Source organism: Palaemon carinicauda, unplaced genomic scaffold (assembly GCF_036898095.1).
Source record: "Palaemon carinicauda isolate YSFRI2023 unplaced genomic scaffold, ASM3689809v2 scaffold9, whole genome shotgun sequence".
NCBI lineage: Eukaryota > Metazoa > Arthropoda > Malacostraca > Decapoda > Palaemonidae > Palaemon > Palaemon carinicauda.
In genome coordinates this window covers 137,049-156,000 of record NW_027172203.1, presented here as the reverse complement: position 1 = coordinate 156,000, position 18,952 = coordinate 137,049, and the positions used below count along the sequence as shown (strand labels likewise).

The window sequence follows — 18,952 nt, the reverse complement described above, 5'->3', positions numbered from 1 at the left end:
GCAGGTAAGCTCATAGCTACGTATGAGTAGAGAGAGTTCTAGCGAGGAAGAAATGTCCACGCCTTTCAGCCTGAAAGCCAACCTTAAGGCTGAGCGATAGCCTTTCACTGCCGAGACAAAATGGCGCATTTCCTCCCACAGATAAACGAGGAACTCCGCTATTGCTGGAATAGTGGCATCGAGTGGAGAGATACCCCTCTCACGACACCAACCACAAAAGACTCTCCACTTCGCCTCGTAGACTCCCTCAGAGGACTTTCGCAGGTGCCGAGACATTCTCTCCGCAACCTGTTGCGAAAAGCCTCTCTCCGTGAGGAGACGCTGGACAGTCTCCAGGCGTGAAGCCGAAGCGAGGCTACGGCCTTGTGAGGGATGTTGGAGTGGAGTTGTCTGAGAAGCTCGTTTCGTGGAGGAAGTTTTCTCGGGAGCTCCGTCAGGAGCTGCAGAAGATCCGGGAACCATTCCGCGTGATGCCATAGCGGAGCTACCAGAGTCATCGAACAGTTGACCGATAGTCTGGTCCTGTTGAGCACCCTTCTCATCAGACAGAACGGTGGGAAGGCGTACACGTCGATGTTGTCCCACCGTTGCTGGAAAGCATCTTGCCAGAGAGCCTTGGGGTCCGGGACTGGGGAGCAGTACAGAGGCAGCTTGAAATTCAACGCTGTCGCGAACAGGTCCACGGTCGGGGAACCCCACAAAGTCAAGACTTTGTTGGCTATCTGAGGATCCAAAGACCACTCGGTACTCACAATCTGCGAGGCCCTGCTCAGACTGTCGGCGAGCACATTCCTCTTGCCAGGAATGAAGCGAGCTGATAGGGTTATCGAGTGGACTTCGGTCCACCTCAGAATCTCTACTGCAAGATGGGATAGCTGCTGCGAAAAAGTGCCTCCCTGCTTGTTGATATAAGCCACTACCGTGGTGTTGTCGCTCATCATCACCACGGAGTGACCCGCCAGGGTCCGTTGGAACTGTTGAAGAGCCAGAAAGACGGCCTTCAACTCTAGCAGGTTGATGTGCAGGCACTTTTCTGATTCTGACCAAAGGCCTGAGGTCCTCTGGTTCAGAACGTGCGCCCCCCACCTTTCTTTTGACGCGTCCGAAAACAGTGTCAATTCCGTGGGGAGGACGAGAAGACTCACTCCCTTTCGCAGGTTCTCGTCGACCAGCCACCACCGCAGGTCCGTCCGTTCCAAAGATCCTATCGGGACCTGAACGTCCGGGGAATCGGATCCTTGATTCCACCGGGACTTGAGTCGCCACTGCAGGGATCTCATCCTGAGGCGGCCGTTTGGAACCAGACGAGCCAGGGAGGACAGGTGACCTGAGAGACGCAACCACGATTGGGCGGGAAGATCTTCTCGCCTGAGGAAGGGTTCCGCCACCCTCCTCAGCCTTGCTATCCTGTCGTCTGATGGAAAGGCTTTGTGGAGATTGGTGTCTACCAGCATGCCTAGATAAACCAGTCATTGGGACGGCTGAAGAGAGGACTTCTCGAGGTTTACCACGATCCCCAGATCCTGGCAAAGACCTAGAAGCCTGTCTCGGTGCCGAAGAAGGGTCGACTCCGAGTCTGCTAGAATCAGCCAGTCGTCCAGATAACGAAGGAGACGGATGCCGTTCCTGTGTGCCCAAGATGAAATCAGGGTGAACACTCTGGTGAACACCTGAGGTGCTGTGGAGAGACCGAAACACAGACCCTTGAACTGGTAGATCTTGTCGTCTAGGCAGAATCTCAAGTACTTCCTGGAAGACGGATGGATTGGGATCTGGAAGTACGCGTCCTTTAGATCCAGTGTGCACATGAAGTCTAGAGGTCTCACCGCAAGTCTGACCGTGTCCGGTGTCTCCATGCTGAACCGAGTTTGCTTGACAAACCCGTTCAGAGCCGAGAGGTCGATGACAGGTCTCCAGACGCCTTCTTTACAAGAAAGAGTCGACTGAAGAAGCCTGGGGAGCCGTTGACGACCTCCTGGAGAGCATTCTTCTTGAGCATGGTCTCGACTTCTGCCCGAAGGGCTAGCCCCTTTACCGATCCCATGGCATAGGAGCTCAACAACACTGGATTCGCTGTCAGGGGAGGTTGAGATGTTATGAACGGGACGCGATAGCCTTGGCCGATCACCGAAACCGTCCAAGCATCGGCCCCGTGTTGCTGCCACCTGTGCACGCAACGTCGAAGGCATCCCCCCACAGGTGGACACGCGGGGGGATTGCCACTCCTAGTGTTTGCGGCTGCGGCCGCTCCCTCAAGGAGTCTTGCCTCCCCTGGAGGACTTACCGCCCCTCTTGACCTTGGCTGGAAAGGGCTGGGGCTTAGACACCACTTTCTTAGCTGCCGGTGCCTGCTTCCGTGCCTTACGAGGCCGCTGCTGCTGTTGCTGCGGAGCTGGAGGCTTATAGAGCCGAACTGTAAGGGCCCTATGGAGGAGGGAGTCCTGGCTAGATTTCCTCCACCTCTCAGCCATTCGCTCCATATCCTGTGGCTCCAACAAATTCTCCCTAAGGAGGGAAGCATGTCTGAGCCTACAGACATCCACGGCGAGGACCTTCGGGTGGAACCTCTCGGTCACCGCATCGCGCCGCTTCAATACTGAGTTGGCCCATAGGGTGGTGACCTGGTGCGCCAGGAACTCGTTAGAGCGGGTGCCCGAGAGTAAGAAGGTCTCCAGGGCCTTCCTATTGGTCTCCTTAGACAAGTCCTCGGAGCGCAATAGGATGCCCAGAGTTCCTAGCCATATATCCAGCCACGAAGTGGCCTGCATGGCGCACTTTGCGACCTTCTCATGGCTCAGGATCTCCGACGCCGAGAACGTCACCTGCCGGGCGGAGAGCTTCTAGAAAGGAACTCCCTTAGCCAGCTCTTCTATGGAGTGATGAAGAGGAAGAGCGAGACTAGATTCACCCAAGATCTCAAAATACCTCCTCTGCTGGAGACGAGGAGGTGGGATGAGTTTGTTCCCGGCAGAGGAACGACTGGAGGAGGCAAGAATCGCAAGTTGGGCATTGGCCCTGGCTCTGGCACTCTTCAATCCCCGAGACCAGGGCAGAGCCGCACTGGTCTTAGGGGCCTTCTGAACATCGAACACCTGGTCCATGATCATGTCCTTGCCTTCTCGGGGGGCAATCACGGGGTCCATGAACCCGTTGAGTTGCCTCATCAGGCTCAGGACCTGCCAGAAGGCATGTTCAGACTCCTGCTGGTCTCCTCCTTGCTGGCTGGAAGCTAAGTCTCCCGTCCCCGGAATCTCTTCCTGGGGCGAAGCGTGGACGTTCTCCCGGGGAGCAGCGGGTTCCTGGCGAATCATTGAAGACGATTTCGGGATGGTCTTGGAGTCCTTGGGTTCCCTCCTGGGAGGGATACAGGATCCCAACAAAGAGGTTTGGAGAGCACCTTCCGCGCGAGACGATTCTCCTCCATGAGTAGAAGGCTCCCCCCTTGGTGCCGAGGGGGAGACTATCACCTCACTGGACTCACCCGAGGACGGAAAAGCCTCGTCCACGGGAGAAGGAGAAAACGCCTGCGGAGGGGATGGGGCCTTCCCGACAGACCTCTTACGAACCAACTTCTCCCTGGGGGAAGTCACCACGAAGTCCACTCCTCTCCTTCTCTTCAGCGGAGGTGAGGCAGTCGTTGGCTTGTGACCTTGATCGGCGAGTGCTGGCTTCATAGCCTTCACTAACGCCCGCATCAGGGGACCAAACCAAGTCTGTCGCTCCACGGACACAGAGTCCGAAATCCCCGCTGGAGGGAAGGGGATCGGGCGATCCTTCGGAGTGGACACCACTGGACCTGCCTGAAAAGGAAAAGGGGAAGAAAGTCGCACTGACCTCTCTGAAGTGTCTTCCCTATCCTGCACAAGAGTCCTGCACTTTGGTGGAGGCGATCCTGAGCGCGGTCTGGCGACACGCGTTCCTGCTGCTGTCACGGGCTGCGAAATCTGGCGCGAACGAACAGGAGAGCGCTGACGAGCAGGAGAGCGCCTGTGCGCTAACACTGCAGGAGAGACCCTATGAGCTAACACTGCAGGAGAGCGCCTGTGCGCTAACACTGCAGAAGGGAGCGCAGGGGAACCCTGACGCGCAAGGGAAGAATCCCTTTGCCCCAAAGGGACCGTTGCCCGTCGGGTGACGAGGTCAGGCTGCTGAACATCTCCCCCAGAAGTTGAAGGTCTGGAAGGCGTAGGAGACCGATCCCCCAGAGAGGTCTAAGGAAGCTGGAGCTGCAGGCTGTTTACGGCGAGGAGAGTCCCCTTCGGAGAAAGAAGGTGAAGATCCAAAAAGGCGCCTCTTACCACCCTTATAAGGAGACGGGAGGCCCTTGCGACGCAGCGGACGGTGAGCCTTACGGCGAAGGCGGCCACGAGGAAGATCGTCAGGACCATCAGTCCTCCGAAGGGGAGTCTCAGTCAAAGCACTCCCCTTAGAGGGAGGCTGGGCAGCAGAAGAGCCCGCGGGACTCCCTTCCCCCTTCGAAGGATGTATGGAAGGGAGAGAGCCGACAGCACCAACATCCACAACGGCACCTGCAGAGGATTGACCCGCCCCGTCGGAAGCCTCTGCCACCACGACGTTGACGATAAACAGAGGGTCTACCTCTGCTATCACTGGCGACTGCTTAACATTGGCCCCTAACTGGACAAGGTCAATCAGGGCTACCCTGGAGGGCCGGCCCTTAAGCCCCAGGGAAGCCCAAATCTGAAAAAGATCATCGTTAGACAAAGATTCATCAACAATAACCTCCCCCGAAGGAGGAGGAGGAACCGCCCCGCTATGGGAGGCGACGCCCTCTCCCCCAATTCAAGGTCGGGAAACAGAACTAGGGCCTACGCTCCCACTCGGCAGACTCTCCTTAGGAGCCAAACGAGGGGAGCTTCAGAGGAGGTTTGGGCGGTGAAAGAAGAGTCCCGAGAACCTTCCTCCTTCAAGGCAACCCCGGAAGGAGAACGGTTTCTCTTGGACTTCTTCTTACGCCGGCGGCCAAACCTCTCCCACTGGGAGCCAGACAACTCCCTGCACTCACTACACGTATTCTCTTTATCACACCGTCGGCCTCGACACTGCGGGCAAAGGGTGTGAGGATCTGTGTCCACCGCCGACATAAAAGTACCACAAGGGCGGCCGGCAATTCCAGGGCACTTGCGCATAGTGAACAATAAAGGTGGTCAACTTCTAAACACACACACACAAACTGAAAGAAAAAAGCAGAAAAAGATTAAGGCTGTCAACGAGGACGATGGACAGACACGTCTGTTCATCGCCGGAGCCAAAAGTGAAGTGAAGCAAATCACCGGTGTGTGGGGGGGAGGGGTAGCAAGCTATCCCTTCCCCTACCCCCGCTAACTAGCGCGGGGGTAGTTAACCCTCGTTTAAAACTATTGGCTCGTCATTTCAGCTACGCCGAAAGGTAAACCCAATGTAAATAGCGTGGTTTGTATTTCCGTTACGGAACAACTATTAATAAAGTAAAGTCTCTTTTGGTAGTTATTTACAATAAATATCAATAAATTAACTACTCTTTTGGTAGTTATTTACAATAAATATCAATAAATTAACTACTCTTTTGGTAGTTATTTACATTGTAAGTATATTAACTTTCCTCTATTAGTTTTGTCTTGCTTGCCCATCATGGAAGTTATCCGTAATAATAATGAAGGTGATGAAAAGCTGTGTTATAATGGCTATATGCATACAAAAAAAAAGTCCACCAGTGCTACTACAAAGAGATGGGAATGTTCTAGAACAGTGGTTCCCAACCTGTGGTACGCGTACCATTAGTGGTACGCGAGGGCCTTCCAGGTGGTACGCGAACACTTTCGGGGTCATGAACGATTTTTAGTTATATTTTACTTCACAAAGATGTGTACTGCCTCGTACCCAACGCTAGCCCGTCACGCTGTTCCCCAGCTACTGATTTTCCCCTCGACCTGGGAGTGCGAGCAGGGGTTCTCAGCCTTCGTGGCCATCAAGTCGAAGAGCCGGAACCGTCTTGCTGCGCCCGGGCATGATTTCCGATGGGCTGTGAGCAAAGTCATGCCCCGCATTGACCAGCTGGTGCAGAAGAAGCAGATACAGCCCTCGCATTGAGTTGTTGTTTTCTTAGTTAATTTGCGTCTTCTATTTTTACAATTATAGAAATAAAGTGGTATCCGATCGAATTTAGTTTCTCTGGAACCAGGTGGTACGCAACGACTGTACGGGACCTCCAAGTGGTACTCGATCACAAAAAGGTTGGAATCACTGTTCTAGAAGATCAGCGTCGAGATGTAATGGAAAAATAACAACAAGTTTAGAAGTATCGGACATCATTTCAAGCAAGGAACATAATCATGAGTGAGATGAGGGATCAGTGGAAGCAGAAAGAATGCATGCAACCCTTTATCAACAGGCCAAATCAACCAGAGGAAGTACTAGCCGCATTGTAGCGGATTCGTTGGAAAGTATGACACAAGAGGGAAAACTTGCCATGGGGAAATTTGAATAGAGTTAAAAGACATGTTCAAAGAAAACGTCAAGACGAACACCCTGAGGATCCAGAATCGTTGAGGGACTTTGAAATTTCAGTTGAGTGGACTATGACTCGAGGAGAAAATCCTGTGCTCAAAGAAAAGGTCAAGAAGGACTCCCTGAGGATCCAGAATCGTTGAGGGACTTTGAAATTTCAGTTGAGTGGACTATGACTCGAGGAGAAAATCCTGTGCTCAAAGAAAGGGTCAAGAAGGACTCCCTGAGGATCCAGAATCGTTGAGGGACTTTGAAATTTCAGTTGAGTGGACTATGACTCGAGGAGAAAATCCTGTGCTCAAAGAAAGGGTCAAGAAGGACTCCCTGAGGATCCAGAATCGTTGAGGGACTTTGAAATTTCAGTTGAGCGGACTATGACTCGAGGAGAAAATCCTGTGCTCAAAGAAAAGGTCAAGAAGGACTCCCTGAGGATCCAGAATCGTTGAGGGACTTTGAAATTTCAGTTGAGCGGACTATGACTCGAGGAGAAAATCCTGTGCTCAAAGAAAAGGTCAAGAAGGACTCCCTGAGGATCCAGAATCGTTGAGGGACTTTGAAATTTCAGTTGAGCGGACTATGACTCGAGGAGAAAATCCTGTGCTCAAAGAAAAGGTCAAGAAGGACTCCCTGAGGATCCAGAATCGTTGAGGGACTTTGAAATTTCAGTTGAGCGGACTATGACTCGAGGAGAAAATCCTGTGCCTTTTCTTCATGATAATGGTGCTGAAGCCAGCATTTGAATAATCATATTTGCTACAGAAGACGCAATACATCTTTTGGCTAAGACAGATACTCGAGGAGGAAATCCTGTGTCTTTTCTTCTTCATGATAATGGTGCTGAAGCCAGCAATCGAATAATTATATTTGTTACAAAAGATGCAATGCCCCATTTAGCTAAGGCAGATGTATTGAGACCTCTTATTCATACTAAAACATGCTTTTATCATCCGACATAAAATACATGGCGGAAAGTACAAAGCTCAGGGCTAAGCAATGTCTACAAGGAAGATGAATCTACTAGGTACTTTTGCAGTATGACTGATGAATTAGCTCTTCTGCCACCTGATAAAATCATAGATGGCATTAATTTCCTTAAATTGAATCGCCCAACTCATCTTAAACCTCTTTTGGAATATTTTGATTCTGCTTACGTGACGGGTACTAGGAGTCAATCACGACAAATCCCACTGTTATTTTCTCCCTGGAAAATGGAGTGTGTATGAAGCAACTGTTAGTGGTGAAGACCGTACAAATAGCCTATGTGAAACCTGGAATAATCCTTTCAAATACCTTGTGGGTTATAGTCATCTCACAATTTGGACTGCAATTGAAGGGCAGGAAAGTGCTGCGCAGGAGAGCACTGGTGAGTAGGCGACTGCTGGTGCGCAGGTGAGTGCGAGAGCGCAGGCAAGTGCTGGCAAGCCGGAGAACGCTGGTGCGCAGGTGAGCGCTGACGAGTTGGAGAGCGCTGGCGCACAGGAGAGCGCTGACGAGTAGGAGAGCACTGTCGCACTGGTGAGCACTTGTTAGCTGGAGAGCGCTGTCGCGCTTGCTAGCTGGAGAGTGCTTGCTAGCTGGAGAGCCCTGATGCGCTGGAGAGCGCTTGCTAGCTGGAGAGCCCTGATGCGCTGGAGAGCGCTTGCTAGCTGGAGAGCCCTGATGCGCTGGAGAGCGCTTGCTAGCTGGAGAGCCCTGATGCGCTGGAGAGCGCTTGCTAGCTGGAGAGCCCTGATGCGCTGGAGAGCGCTTGCTAGCTGGAGAGCCCTGATGCGCTGGAGAGCGCTTGCTAGCTGGAGAGCCCTGATGCGCTGGAGAGCGCTTGCTAGCTGGAGAGCCCTGATGCGCTGGAGAGCCCTGATGCGCTGGAGAGCGCTTGCTAGCTGGAGAGCCCTGATGCGCTGGAGAGCGCTTGCTAGCTGGAGAGCCCTGATGCGCTGGAGAGCGCTTGCTAGCTGGAGAGCCCTGATGCGCTGGAGAGCGCTTGCTAGCTGGAGAGCCCTGATGCGCTGGAGAGCGCTGACGCATAGTGTATGAAATATAATGCTCAATACTGTAAAAGTGCTCAAATAACAGGTGTAAACATTTTATTTGCCAACAATTTTGAAATGGATAATACTACAGTATTTTATATTTGTTTTGTATTTTTTGATATTTCTGATTTATGTACTAACAATTGATAGATGTTTTGTATTCTTTAATAATTTTGTATTGTGAGGTGCTGTAATAAAGGTTACCATCCTTTCTTCCAAGTTTCCATTCAGTTCACCTTGTGCATTCGGGAAGTTCACTTCTCTCATTGAAATATCACGAAGGGTTCGATATTTATGGAAGCGTAAACTGTTATTAACGTTAAGTGTTTCACACATTTGAAGTCATTAATCCCTGGAAGTGATTAGTGATTTTGATTGCAAGTGTACGAGGGTTCTCTAGAGAAATTGTTTATTGAATTAGCGTGTTCTGGAGGTACCGGGTAAGGACGCCACGTTTACTTTTCTTTAAACAACTACTTATTCTTGTAAGATTTAATCCCTGGAAGTGGTTAGTGATTTTGATTGCATGTGTACGAGGGTTTTCTAGAGAAATTGTTTATTGAATTAGTGTGTTCTGGAGGTACTGGGTAAGAACGCCATGTTTACTTTTCTTTACACAACTGTACTTATTCTTGTAAGATTTAATTGATCGTTGAGGTAGTTTCATGTTGTTATGATTTGTTATCTTTTTCGATGCTTATATTAAGATATCGATTTGCTTTACCATTCATTTCAGTTCAAATGAAATACACCATCTAACAAGTTTATATGGAAAACTTAATAAAGAAAAGCTTACGAGGTGGTGTCAATTATATGGCCTACATTGAAACACACCCTATACATACAAGAGCGCAGTTCGATGGTGAGCACAGGTGCGTGTGAGAGCGCTGATGCGCAGGAGCGCTGACGAGTAGGAGAGCGCAGAATCGCAGGAGAACGCTGTCGTGCGAGTGAGCGAAGGTGTGCGGGAGAGCGCTGACGAGTAGGAGAGTGCTCTCGTGCTGGTGAGTGCAGGTGTGCGGGAGAGCGCTGACGAGTAGGAGAGTGCAGAAGCACAGGAGAGTGCTCTCGTGCTGGTGAGTGCAGGTGTGCGGGAGAGCGCTGACGAGTAAGACAGCGCAGAAGCACATATGGGCAGGAGAGCGCTAAGAAGCAGGAGAGCGCTGTCACGCTGGTGAGCGCAAGAGTAACTGCGAGCTGGAGAGCGCTGATGCGCAAGAGAGCAATGATAAATAGCACAGCACAGAAGCGCAGGAGAGCGCACTTGCGCTGATAAGCACAGGTACGCAGGAGAGCGCTGTTGCGCTAGTGAGCGAAGGGGCCCAGGAGAGCGCTATAAGCGTTGATGAGTAGGAGAGCGCAGAAGGGCAGGAGATCGCTGTAGTGAAGGTGTGCAGGCGAGCACTTGCGAGCTGGAGAGCGTTGACGAGAAGGAGAGCGCAGAAGCGCAGGTGCACAGGAGAACGCTTGCGAGCTAGAGAGCGCAGAAGAGCAAGGGGAGCGCTGTTGCGCGAAGATGCCCAGGAGAGCGCTTGCAAGCTAGAGAGTGGTAGGAGAACACTGACCACTGACAAGTAGGAGAACGCAGAAGGGTAGGAGAGTGCTTTGGCGCTGGTGAGCACAGGTGCACAGGAGAGTGCTATGGCGCTGGTGAGCACAGGTGCGCACGAGAGCGATGACAAGTAGGAGAAAGCAAAACTGCAGGAGAGCGCTGATGAGTAGAATAGCGCAGAAGCGATGTCGTGCTGGTGAGTGCTTGCGAACTGGAAAGCACTGACGAGTAGAAGAGCGCAGACCCACAGGAGAGCACCGAAGCAATGGAGAGCGCAGGTGCGAAGGAGAACGCTTGCGAACTGGAAAGCGCTGATGCACAGGAGAGCTCTGACAAGTAGAAGAATGCAGAAGGGCAGAAGATTGCCGTAGCGCAGGTGTGCACGCGGGCGCATGCGAGCTGGAGATTGTTGACGAGTAGGAAAGCACAGAAGCGCAGGAGAGCGCTGAAGCACTGGTGAGCGCTTAGGAGTTAGAGAGCGCAAAAGCGCAGGAGAGCGCTGTCGCGCTGATGAGCGCCGATGCCCAGGAGAGCACTTGCGAGCTAGAGACTGCTAGGAGAGGACTGGCAAGCTAGAGAGTGCTAGGAGAACGCTGACGAGTAGGGGAACGCAGAATGGCAGGAGAGTGCTGTAGCGCTGGTGAGCAAAGGTGCGCAGGAGAGCACTGATGCACAAGAGAGCGAAGAAGCGCAGGAGAGCACTTTCGCACTGGTGAGCGCAGGTGAGCGCTTGCGAACATGAAAGCACAGAAGCGCAGGAGAGCACTTTCGCACTGGTGAGCGCAGGTGAGCGCTTGCGAACATGAAAGCACAGAAGCGCAGGAGAGCGCTGACGAGTAGGTGAACGCAGAAGCGCAGGAGAGCGGTGTAGCGCAGGTGTGTCGGCAAGTGCTTGTGAACTGGAGAGCGTTGACGAGTAGGAGACCACAGAAGCACAGGAGAGCACTGAAGCACTGGTGACCGCTTGTGAGCTAGAGAGCGCAGAAGCGCTGGAAAGCGCCTATGCACAGGAGAGCGCTTGCAAGCTAGAGATTGCTAGGAGAGAGCTAGTGAGCTAGAGAGCCCTAGGAGAACGTTGATGAGTAGGAGAACGCAGAAGGGCAGGAGAGCACAGAAGTACTGGTGAGCGCAGGAGAGCGCTTGCGAGCTAGAGTGTGCTAGGAGAACGTTGACGAGTAGGAGAACGCAGAAGGGCAGGAGAGTGCTGTAGCGCTTGTGAGTGCAGGTGCGCAGGAGACTGCTATAGCGGTGGTGAGCACAGGTGGGCAGGAGAGCGCTGAAGCACATGAGAGCACAGATGAGTAAAAAAGCACAGAAGCGCAGGAGACCGTTATCACGCTGGTGAGCGCAGGTGCTAAGGAGAGCGCTGACGAGTAGGAGAAAGCAGAAGTGCAGGAGAGTGCTGTAGCGCTGGTGAGCACAGGTGCCCAGGAGACCGTGTGCGAGCTGGAGAGTGCAAGGAAAGTGCTGTAGCTGGTGAGCGCAGGTGTGCAGGATAGCGCTTGCGAACTGGAGAGCGCTGACGAGTAGAAGAGCCCAGAAGCGCAAGAGAGTGCTGTCGAGCTGGTAAGCACTTGCGAGTAGAACACAAAAGGACAGGAGAGCGCTGTAGCGCTGGTGAGCGCAGGTGCGAAGGAGTGCGCTAACGAGTAAGGGACCGCAGAAGCGCAGGAGAGCACTGTCACGCTGGTGAGCGCAGGTGCGCATGAGAACGCTTGCGAGCTGGAGAGAGCTGATGCGCTGATGAGTAGGAAAGCGCAGAAGCGTAAGAGAGCGATGTCACGCTGGTGAGCACAGCTAAGCAAGAGAGCACTTGTGAGTTAGAAAGCACAGAAGCACAGGAGAGAACTGACGAGTAGGTGAGCGCAGAAGCGCAGGAGAGCACTGTCGCGCTAGTGAGCGCAGGTGACCAGGAGAGCACATACGAGTAGGAGAGCACTGACAAGTAGGAGAGCGCAGACGCGCAGGAGAGCACTGTCACGCAGGAGAGCACTGTCATGCCAGTGAGCGCAGATAAGGCACAGAACGCTTGCGAGCTGGAGAGCACTGATCCCAAGAGAGGGCTGAAGAGTAAGAGACCGCAGAAGCGCAGGACAGCACTTTTGCGCTGGTGCACAGGAGAACGCTTGCGAGCTGGAAAGCGTTGAAGCAATGGAAAGCGTCGGTGTGCTGGAGAGCACTAACGAGATATTGGTAAGCGCTGGTGCACTGATGAGTGCTGGCACGTTGGAGAGCGCTGGCCCCCAAACAGAAGGTCGGGAATGCTGAGAAGGAAGGCGTGTTCTCGAGGGTGAGCGATTTTTTGCAACATCACGTGACAGGAACGGTGAAGCCAGGTCAGGAACAGGGATGCGCCCTTTGTTAGGGCGAACATCCACCGTGGAGGAAGCGATCCACAGAAGAGTCCAAGACCGAAGTCCGCGGACTAGCGGCAGCGTTGTCAGGAGAAGGGCCAGGAATGGAAGGTTGAGGGCCAGAAGACGATGGAAGAGGAGGCTCCTCTACGGGGAAAGGCTCCGAAGACGAGGCTGAAGAGCCGAAGAGGTGCCTTTTCCTCAATGGCGAAGGGCAACCTCTAAAGGCGAAGTGGAGGGCGAGCTCTGCGAGATCGCCGACACCCTCTGAAGGCCGGTGGATCAGCAAGTTGACCTTTAGAAGCAGCAGTCCTCTGCAGGAGTCTCTATGAGTGAACTCCTCCAAGGAGGAGAAACAGATGAGACTTAGCTCCCTCCTTGAAGGATGATCAGGACCGGGGGATGCGCAGTCGACAGCAACTGCTGAAGAGTCTGAAGAGGCAGGGGTGTCGGCAGCAGCAGCAGAAGACACCTTAGACACCACTACGTCGACGAACGATAGAGTATCCACCTCCAAAGTCTACAAAGGCTGCACACTAGCACCACAGACAATGAGCTGTAGCAAAGAGTCCTTGGAGGGTGGACCCGGAAGCCCAAAGGACGACCACACCTGAACAAAAGGAGAAAGACACATGGCCTCCCCCGGGGAGAGAGGTTGGGCTGCTTCACTAGGGAAAGCAACACCACCTCTCGAGGACCGGGGTTGACCAACAATTAAAGGGCCTATGCTATTACCCAACAATCTCTCGGAAGAGGCCGATCAAGTAGGAGCTTCGGAGGAAGGTCGGGAAGCGCAAGAAGAGGTCTTGGAGTTTTTTTACATTCAAAGAAACCTTCGAAGGAGAAATATCCTGCTTTGACTTCTTCCTCCGCCGTTGCCCAAACCTTTCCCACTGGGAGGCAGACCACTCCTGACACTTATTGCACTTCTTACCACTATCACATCGTTGACCTCTGCAGGAGGGACAAAGGGTGTGACGATCGGTGTCCACGGCCGACATGAAGACAATGTAGGGCAGGCTCTCAAGTCAAGGGCAGGTTCCCATGGTCGGCAGAAGTCAACGCACATACACACTAACAAAGAGAAAGCACACACAAAAGCAATTAATGGCAGTCCAATACAGTATAGGCAAGGATGAAGAACGGCAACGGCCGTTCACCATCCGAGCAAAAAACAAAGTGGGCTAAATACCAGGTGTGAGCGGGAGAGGTAGCAAGCTATCCCCCCCTACCCCCGCTAACTAACGGAATGGGTAGTTAACCATCGCTGAAATTTTAATGGCTCGTCCTTTCAGCTTCGCTAAAAGTTATAACCCCTAATAAATAGCGTAGGTTTGTATTCCAATTACGGAACAAACTTTAATTACTAGCAAGACTGGAATTCACTATAAGAAATGGACGAGTGCTGGATTGTTTGGCATTTTTCTCTATATGTTTAATGGGGGTTGGGGCATAATAACTTAGGTATCAGTCGATTAAAATATCAGGCCTACTTCTCACTCTTAAGTCAATTGTTTACATTCGGGAGACTAATGGTAAGTTATTGCTTATGCGTTGCTTGCATTTCCCCTTTGCCAGCTGCTCTGTTTTTTGTATGACGTAATCATTACCTGGCTTTTTTAACCTATTACAAGATGCCAAATACTTATGCACAAGTTCCAGGATGTTGTTCCACAACAGCAATATTTTTCTCAACCCTTCAGTTTCAGCTTCACCACCATCACATAAAGACGTCTCCAAAAGGGAAGTACAATCCATTTCGAAATTTAGTGTGATTTCATCTGTCGGCAATTAATCATGATGAAAACACTCCCCGTTCAGTATTTAGCTATTGTTGTTCAAGTAAAAGTAAAAAATATCCCCGCAATGATGACCCACGGAGCTTGCATGCGCAACTCATCCATGTACCGATTTACCAGAACATAGGAGCAGTGAGGTAATGTTAATTTTGCGAGTGTAGCGCGCAACGGCAGAGCAAAATCCATTAGAAGGTCGTGAAGTGTATTGTAGATAATCATGCTACTTTAATTTTCAGCCACTTACAAAAACCATATGTTTTCCCAACTGGTTATCTTGTGGTTATTTTGCATTTCTGTCCATTATTGTTGCTGTAAATCACTCGTTTTTGGCATTTTCCCACACACACACAAAAAAAGTTTCTCACTGGAGTCTCCCACAAAAAAAAAGAAAAAAAAAAAGTTTCTCACTGGAGTCCCCCATAATTGTCTTTATATAAGTGGGGCCAAAAACTCCTCAACAGGTGGTATTCCCCAATAATCAAGGTCATCAAACAAGATAGCGAGTAGGAAAAATATATGGTTTATGTATTTGGCTAGAAATTAAAGAACAGTATCACATATTTTCCACAATTAGTTGTAAAGCTATAAGATATGACATATAAAGCGCTGTAGAGTCACTATACGTCACGAATAAAAAAAAAAACTAGAGGTGACTGTAGTTCGTTGGGACAGGGTAAGCTAAGAATACGGTAGTCTAAGGGTGTCACAGTGGGGAATAGACCACCTGTGGGTGAGTAGGTAAGGTTAGGTGATGTTCTTGTGAATGTTTTTCTTTGTAAAAAGTGTTTTTGGGGTCTATGTATGATGCAGCTACCTGTATGTACATGGCAGTGTAAGGGGGGGAGCCTTTGTATATCAGCGGCCAATTCCTCACGCATTGATTAATACTGGACATCAGTTAACCTAACCTACAAGCCATTTCCTTACCTACTTACCTAACGGGGGGGGGGGGGGGGGGTAACGTCACCCTGCGACCCCCCTTACACTGCTGTATTCTAAGTTAGACATAATAATACATACAGGTGGCCGCTATCATACATACACCCCCAGGGCTTATAGCTTAGGTTAGGTGGTCTTCTTGTGCAAAGGTTTTACAGAACAACGGACGCCGTTATTTGTAGTATAGCGGCCACATCTTTACGAGCATCTACAAAATCGGAAGAAAATTCCCATTTTCGGGGTGTACGTATGACAACGGCCGGGTAAGAATACGGCAGTGTAAGGGGAGGGGGGTTCGCAAGGGATTGCTGCTAATGAACCATGATAGTATTCTAGCACCACAAAAGTCTAAAACTACAATAGGGCAGTTTCATTTTAACAATTAAAACTTATGAACCTTTCCAAAATTTGCGTATCTTAAAAGATCACTTTCTTGATGTGTTATACAATGTCATGCTCCTTTTTTTGTAATTTCCTCAATTTTAATGTTTTTTTATTATAATTAGAAGCTATACAAATAAGCTAGATTAACTACATATAGATTTGATTAAGATTTTACCCAATGTCATCAAGACGTCACTAAAATTAGTTATTTTATGAAAAATAACAAAATTAAATATTTCACTAACCTACCTTATCAGCAGTTCACATGTTTATATTGATTATTTGGACACCGGTTGTTTATTTTATACACTTTTATATAAATAAATACACTAAACAAATAAACACGTTTTGAAGTCAGCACAAATCAGCTGCTCGGCGTTTGTTTACATCTAAGCAGTGTTGCCAACCTTACCAAATCATAAGCAGTGATACCAACTTGTTATTTTTAAAGTTCTTTTTCTGGTTTAAATATGAAAGATTTATCTTAATTTTAATGTTATTATTGTTCTTGAAATTCTCTTCTAGTTTTTCCTTATTTAATTTCCTCATTGGGCTATTTTCTCTGTTGGAGCCCTCGGGCTTATAGCATCCTGTTTTTCCAACTAGGGTTGTAGCTTAGCTAATAATAATGATAATAATAATAATAATAATAATAATAATAATAAAATATTTATTTTAATATTATTGTTCTTAAATTTCTCTAGTTTTTCCTTATTTCCTTTCCTCATTGGGCTATTTTCTCTGTTGGAGCCCTCGGGCTTATAGCATCCTGTTTTTCCAACTAGGGTTGTAGCTTAGCTAATAATAATAATAATAATAATAATAATAATAAAATATCTATTTTAATATTATTGTTCTTAAATTTCTCTAGTTTTTCCTTATTTCCTTTCCTCATTGGGCTATTTTTCCTGTTGGAGCCCAGGTTCCTCGTTGCTCTACACAACACTGATATTGTGGGCATACTACTAGAAGCGTATGTATAAAATTTTGAAATCTACTTTAGAAAACTCATTGGCATTACTTTACCTCTTACACAGACAGCAGAGTTTGAATACAAAGTCTATCCTTTTCATTCCTGTATCTATAATTATCTTCTAGTTATATCATATTCAACCTTTTCATAACTATTACTGATTCCTTAGCGTTATGTTCTCGTACTGTATGTAATCTCTTTTGCCATTACTATTCACAAACCTCAATTAGGTCATTCCTGCTTTCTTTTCTTCTATTTTTATTTTAATTTCATTTGGCTTTTTATCTATTTCTTGAGTTCTTGCTTTTTATGCTTTCTTAATTCTTCAATCTTAATATGTTTTAAACATTTCTATAATATTTTTCCCCAGAATTCCCCATACAAGTCCCTCATTTGGTCTTCCATTATCCCCTTATCTAATTGTTTTATCATCTGATGTTATGAAAAATCATCATTTTTTTATATTCTATTCTAATTACAACTGTCCATATCCCTGTTTCCACTATTAACCCCCAATAAGGTGTGGTTTTATAGGTATAAAGGCTACTCGTGAATGGCAGAAGCAAGGGACAGTGACATTGCCCTAGGAAGCAGGACAATGCCCTAGAGACTGACCATATATACATAAGAGCAGTGCCCAATCCCCCTCTCCACCCAAGCTGGGACCAAGGAGGGCCAGGCTATGGCTGCTGATGACTCAGCAGATAGACCTGTAGGCTCATCCGAAGCCCTGATCCTTAGCTCACAAGGATGTTGAGGTTGCAGCAACCAAAGAAACTAAAGAGTTTGAGCGGGACTCGAACCCCAGTCTGGCGTTCGCCAGTTAGGGACGTTACCATATACTGTAGGCTACCACAACCTATTCAAACATTCCTTTCATAATTATTTACTGTATACTGTACATTGTAGTTTTTTCATTTCTTATTCTTTTATTACAAACCATGTCTCATTATTTGCAAACACTGTAGGCACTACTATTGTTTCATAAATCTTCATTCTTAAAGGCAATGCCAAATCTAAAAATATTACTAATGCAAATGTATTGAGAATTGAGAATTGCTACATACTGCGCAGCCAACAAATCGTGTCGACACGAAAATAGTTACAGATGGCTTCAAACTGTTGGAACCTAGATTTATGTCTACTTTAGGCTCCAGATTCTTTAAATATGTGGCCCCGAGACTATATAATACGCTCCCACAAAGCATTCGAATGATTGAAGACATTAAGGCTTTCAAGAGGAAACTAAAGACTTTCTTATTTCAACAGTCATACAACAGTGACGATTTAACAGTAAATGAACAATACGCGATATGAAACCTTAAATACTCTGAACGAACAAGGTAAAGCGACAGTGGAGGTCCTGTAGAGAGTGGGGTTCCCCTGCTGTATGGGACCGGAAAAGCAGCCATCAACGTAATTAAGATTTCTTTCCGTTATTGGTCTGACTGTGTGTAGATCCAGAAAAAGCAATACAGTAAATATAAGTTATCAAGAGGTAGAAGTCATCATTACAAAGACTCAGAGACAATTACACAATGGACAGGCAAGGATTTACTAATGTTATGATAAAATTGGTGGGAAAAGAAAATACAGAAAGTCTGATGCTGAGCCTAAAAAAATGGATGAAAAGAATGGGAGATGTTGGTATTCTCAATCGAGAAAATGGGAAATAACATAGAATTAGAATATAAAAGAAGGGAAGAGGAATATTTATTACAAGTAATAATAGCAAGATATTTGAGAAAACAAGCATGGAAAAATCAAAGAACAAATTTAAATTGAATGAAGTGAACTCTCAGATCTGATCATCCACCTGGTCCAGAGCGAGATCGTCAAAATCCGACAGAGGCAATACCAACGAGGGTTTTGAATCACAAGGGGTATCGAAGGTGGAATCACCCACACCTCTACCAAGCCAATGCATTCATGAATGATTGCAAGGACTTCCATGAACCAACTCTCCAACTCAGGGTACTATGGGCTTTGGACTACAGTCCACAGTCCCGGCGACAACCTGCCCCTGATAACCCTCGTACACCGCCGCAGTCTCTGCTACTCAGACCCTCCAAACGGAGTACGTCCATTCTGTCTTCAAGACATAACTAGGAATGTCGTCAGGGGTAGATGAAGGCCTGGGCAAGCTCAGGGTAACAAGAGAACTCCCTGTCCAGGACCTTGTGGACACAAGAAAAAGAACCCTTCTTGCCTAATTCTCCATCTCCTAGAGAAAGCACGCTCTCTAGTATAGCATTGAATGGTCCCACCCCATTCTTCCAGGAGCGAGTCTATGCAAGAGGGGGGAGTCACTGTCCAACAACCAGGAAGGAAGGGAGTTGGAGACCACAACAACTCCTTCATCATCCCCAAAATAGAGGTGGTGTCACAGGGAACCAGTTCCCCATGACTATGGC

At 48.7% G+C, this 18,952-nt stretch overlaps 2 protein-coding genes across 2 annotated transcripts in view; both read right to left on the bottom strand.

Moving 5' to 3' along the window:
- The window catches only part of LOC137637643 (zinc finger protein 665-like), a 112,989-nt gene extending 97,061 nt beyond the window's left edge, over nucleotides 1–15,928 (bottom strand). The window contains exon 1 of the mRNA XM_068369797.1: nucleotides 15,811–15,928. The gene's annotated coding sequence lies outside the window, so the exon portion shown is untranslated. The remainder of the gene's footprint in view (nucleotides 1–15,810) is intronic.
- LOC137637644 (zinc finger protein 845-like) overlaps nucleotides 1–15,966 on the bottom strand; it is a 148,953-nt gene extending 132,987 nt beyond the window's left edge. Inside the window, exon 1 of the mRNA XM_068369798.1 lies at nucleotides 15,815–15,966. The gene's annotated coding sequence lies outside the window, so the exon portion shown is untranslated. The remainder of the gene's footprint in view (nucleotides 1–15,814) is intronic.
- Between the last annotated feature and the right edge of the window lie 2,986 nt (nucleotides 15,967–18,952).